This window comes from Lagopus leucura, unplaced genomic scaffold, assembly GCF_019238085.1.
Source record: "Lagopus leucura isolate 7727_CA_CO unplaced genomic scaffold, USGS_WTPT01 34858-0_obj-0_obj, whole genome shotgun sequence".
Classification (NCBI taxonomy): domain Eukaryota; kingdom Metazoa; phylum Chordata; class Aves; order Galliformes; family Phasianidae; genus Lagopus; species Lagopus leucura.
This window is the reverse complement of record NW_024967737.1, coordinates 2,379-7,338: the sequence shown is the minus strand read 5'-3', so window position 1 is coordinate 7,338 and position 4,960 is coordinate 2,379. Positions and strand designations below refer to the sequence as shown.

The 4,960-nt window shown below is 42.7% G+C and overlaps 1 long non-coding RNA gene across 1 annotated transcript; it reads right to left on the bottom strand.

Moving 5' to 3' along the window:
- Positions 1-2: 2 nt before the first annotated feature.
- LOC122193282 lies at positions 3-4,305 on the bottom strand. Its single transcript, XR_006182863.1, has 3 exons — positions 2,584-4,305; positions 1,874-2,192; positions 3-87 (listed from the first exon to the last, which is right to left on the bottom strand). It is a non-coding gene; the product is annotated as an uncharacterized LOC122193282 (long non-coding RNA).
- Between the last annotated feature and the right edge of the window lie 655 nt (positions 4,306-4,960).

Here is a 4,960-nt window from a genome sequence, read left to right as displayed (position 1 = left end):
TGCCACCCTGATTCCATCTGAGGCAACCAGGTGATTCAGTTCATCGGCTGGAAGCTACTCTTCTGTCAGAGGTGGGTTGTATCCTGCCTGTAAGAAAAGAATGTATATTAAGCTGGCTAGTTTAACCAGAATATCAGTGATTAAACAGATGCTCTTCAAGGTTTCTTTGAGTAGATGTGTGAGTGGGAGATACACACGAACACAGAAATCTTTTAAGGATACGAAGAATATATTAGAATTCCACATGTACAAAGCTAAGTATAACTGAATTGTTGTATCTAGTGTTTTCTGTTCTCACCTCAGGACCAACTGCAAGTAGAGTTCAGTATTTCACTGCTAACTGTAATGTCAGAACCTGGAGAAACAGATGAGGACTCAACAAATCAATCCACAGAATTATGCTCTCCTTTTAATATAGCTGTCCCTCCTTGATGATAGCAGAGAAGGGACAGTTTGCATTAGTGTTTAATCAGTAGGTTCCCTGACTTGGTCTTCAAATGTCAGTTCTTATTCCCCCTTGCCTTGAAAAAGGAAGATACTGGAATTTGGTGTAACTCCTTTGTATGAGAGGTACAGTCCTCCTCCCAGTATTTGCCTCATGGAAGGGCTTGCTCATAACCCCTAGTGTAGTGCTCATAACCTCACGTAGTGCAGTGAGTCTTGACAGAAGACTCAGTGGTAAACTCAGAAGTTTTCTCCGTTTATTTTCTTCAACCTTAAACGCATGAATTTTTAGTCATTTTATTTAAACCTTGGTTTCAAGAAAATGTTACCAGTAAAACCTGGTCAGGAAAAAAAGCATGATGAAACTATTCACTCTGCTAAAAGTTTTCAAATTATGAAGGTGAATGAAATCCCATCTATTTGAAGTTTCATTAGAAATACCCAAGCATTTTCCTTCCTACCCCGATATACCTTAACCTAGAGGTGGCAATTAAGTCTTTGTTATCCTACAAAAGGAGGTTGAGTATGAACTGAGAAATCTGTCAATTTCTAATGGCATTTCTGTACGCCTTATGGTGAAAGTGGTGAAGACAGATGAAAGGCAAGTAGGTTGGTATATTAAATGATCATTCTTCACACTGAATAGCAATTTCATGCACTTTGAATCCAAGAATTAGAGCCTCTTGTTTTGTAACTTGATCACAGCACAGTAACTCCTAAGCTAATTTCTTAAAGGCTCATCTGTAGTCTTAGCCGATTATCCTCCCGCAGTGAAATGTTTGGGATGGAAGACAGCAGCAAGTATAGATCGCTGATTTATTTGATTGCAGCCATTATGGCTACCCTAGGAGGACTTGTAAGCAAATTCCGTTTTCCATGTATTCAAGCTAGAGTGAACCTTTGCTGCAACTGTACTAAATGTAACGATGTGAAATGCTTGTTAGTGTATCAGTAGTAAGGGTGAGCACTCTATTCAGAGTCACTGCAGTCAAAGACTTGCAGGTAGTTTTCAGAGTTCAAGACAAGTGGCTCTGTGGGCATGTTGCACAGCCACGGTCCCTCAGGCATCCCTACTGGTGGACTGCCAGAGTGCCCTGTGCTTCCCTTTCAGCCTCTGCACCTTTGTTTTGTTCTCAGGGAATCGGGGTAAGAGATCAAAGGCAGAGATAACATGCAGAGTGCTTTGCCCACCTGTATTTTCTGGAGAAGTGTCTTCGGATGTCTTGGCACAAGTTTTCCCTAATGATTTTGTAGTGCTTTGCATATGGCTGCAGACTAGCACTGTAGGCCAACTTTGAACACACAACATAAAGTTAATGTAGGTGCCCTGCTCACAAAGAAGCAAAACTGCTTCTGACAGATTCTTGGAGATAGCAGGCAAAGTATTCACAGGTAGACCAGTAATCATAGAAAGAAAAATTGTGCTCACCCAACTAGTGAAGGGGCTCTACGGCTACACAGCACTCCGTCACAGCAAGCAGCCTCGGTTCAAGAGACACTCTCTTGTCCTGGTTTTATGTTTTTTGGTCAGTATTCCACACCATCACATCTCGCAGTGCACTGGAGTTAAAGGCTTAGTACTGCTGTTCTGTGACTTGTCAACATTTCTGGTTTCCTGGTCTCAGAAGACAAGAGTGAACTACAACTCCCAGAGGACTTTGTTGTTCCATTTCCATTTGAACAAACAGATAAAATGACGGAGTCTCAAGACTGCCTCTCTTTGCTGTCTGTGCTCCTGGCTGTCTCACCTGTAGCATTAGAGTAAGGAATGCAGTTTTGTAAACTCTCTCCTATTTTATTGATGAGCTTCAAATCCCATCATATTCTATTATCGTACATTCCGCTGCTATATTTTGTAAATTAAGTTTTTCCCTTAGTTCACTGCTGCTGGTTTTCTTGCCTAGGCCTAACTTCCCCCACCCTTTTCTCTTCTCAGTCCGTAGATGCCTTAGCTCCCTGTCACCAAACCTGGCCAAACGACAACAGCTTTCTTCAGTGACTGGCCCTTACAGGAGCCCAGGCTAACAGAAGCGGTCTGATTTTCTGGAGAACATTTCTGTTCTTTTGTTTTTCTTTTAGGAACTGTGCAAGCTCTGGGTAGCAATGTCATGGTAGCGAAAGGAGAACATGTGAACTTACCAACAGGCAGGACACAGTGCCACCTGCAGAGCTGACTTCAGACAGAGCACAGAGGGCACCTGAAGAATATGGGATAGGGCATAGTGGATACAGCTCATCTTGCTGGAGGATCATTAGACGAGGTAATTGGAGGTAGAAGGTAAAGGAGTTTACACTGGGCAGCAGGGATTTATCTGAGCATCAGCTTAGTAAGGGCTGTGCAGAATATCTCATGGTGCCAACCTAGCTTCTCCCCATCTCACTTTTGAGCATTGCACAGACTTTTTGACGTGCTGTACGTTCTGACATGGTGGGACTCAATAGTCAGGAACCAGAGGAGACAGACCATACCCTCTCAACCCACTTGGAGGGTTTGGTTTGGAAATGTCTTGGGCTGATGCAAGTGAACAACTCTGAACCACTCAGGAAATCATTTTTGCTACTGTATCTTCAGTTAGTGAGCAGGTGTAGCTGGTGAGCTCTCAGGGCCAAATCAGATAGTATTCAGGAAAGGCAGCATTACCTTTAGGTGAGGGTGGAGCCACTCATGTGATTAAGTTCTGAAGTGTGGTCTAAACTACTTAAAAGTAAACTCCAGGTTGAATGAATATAGCTTCACATAAAAAATGAAGATGCCTAATTGCTTACAACACAACAGTCTTGAAAAATACAGCTCTCTAGGTGTTAGATTCTTATGTCCTACTGGGGAAAGAAATGGTGTGATTCCTCGTGATTGGATCTGGGAGCATCCAAAGGTACAAAAGGAGTAATTTCAGAGAATTTCAGTTGGAATCACAGAATCACTGATTCTGTGAATACTTCACTGTTCCATTTCCATTTTCTGTTTAGAAGGAAAGAGAAAACTGGGAGTCATGAGACTTCTATTTCTGCTTGGCTCTGCAGTGTATGCTCCCTAGCTGTCCCACCTTCAACATTAGAGTAAGGCCTTCAGTTTTGGACAATCTCTCTCCTGTTTATTTGATTTATTAGCTACAATTCCAATTGTATTGTGCTATATTGCATTCTCTCACACTGTGCTATAATATCTAGTAAATTAATTTTCTCCCTTAGCTCGTTGCCGCTGTTTTGTGTTTAGACCCGTCACAGGGGGTGGGTCCATGGGTCCCCCTGTGCCATTTAGTCAAGGATCCAGGTCGAACCGGGCCAGAGCTGTGACCATGCTGTATCTGAATGACCATGTAAAAGGCACTAAGTGCACTGAGTAGGACTTCTGCTCCTCCGTACATTTTGTTGAGTTTGTAATATAGAGTTGGTTGTATTGAAACAGAGCTTAATTGTAACTTTCCTAAAATCAGAATGCTGTAATGTCATAATTCCAAAGATGCTCACTGTATGTTTCCCATTTGCAAGTATTTATAGCTGACCTACTGTTACTGAATCCTCGCTAATTTTATATTTACTTTTATTCTTTAAAAGATACAACTGTTAAGTGAGAAGATGAAAAGTTCATTGTACTCTGCAGAGAAGAAAGACAATTTTCTTTGTACGACTGGCAGAACAGCCCCATGGCAGGATTCGTAGGGTGAGTTAAAACCTTGTTCTGGACTAACTTCTCCCATAGAGAAGACACAAAAGCTGCTTGCAGTTCCAAAATGGGGGACGCATGGCAGAATAATTAATATTGACCTTCAAAGGAAAATACAGGACAAAGGATGTTGTACCAAAGGCCAGGACATGCCCCAGCACAAGTGGAGGTGTGTGACTCAAGACAAAAACGCAGCCTATATCCTACCACTGAAGGCAGACCCACCACTCCTCATACCTTTTAAACATCTGTACTACTCCCCTTGAGGCTGTGAAGTCCACAGGACCACTGGTAGGAGCATCAACACTTCAGCGTGCTTCAGTGTCTACGAGGGTATGTCATGACACCAGGTGGTGGAGTGCTGAAATTCTGGGAACCAGGGAACCCAAACTGAAGAAGAGAAGCCTCCAGAAGGAACATCAAGTACTGTTCCAACAGAACCATAAGAAGACTGTCAACAATCACCTTGCAACAATCACCTGTCAATCACATCATTGATAGGTACTGTACCTGCATCACGATGCACGTTGTACTTCATGTTTCCAAAACAGCAGGAGTTGAGCCCTGACCTACTCACTCTTTGGTTCAGGCTGTGACCTGGCAACTCTGCTGCACTCCATCCCTTCACAGCCTGAACCAATGATTGAACATTAGTTGAGAGGTCAAGGCTCTCCTAGGGAGCTCAGGTGCAAGCAATGATTGGAAAAGGTGCTTTTATTTAAGTGTTAGCAGCAGAGGGAGCAGTATCTCTCTGAGTTTGCTCTTCTTTTGAGTTGTTACTAGTTTCTGGAAGGGGTGAGCTAATTTTTCTTTGTTACCTGCTGCTATGGTTCTTGTAGGTTATGTATAACC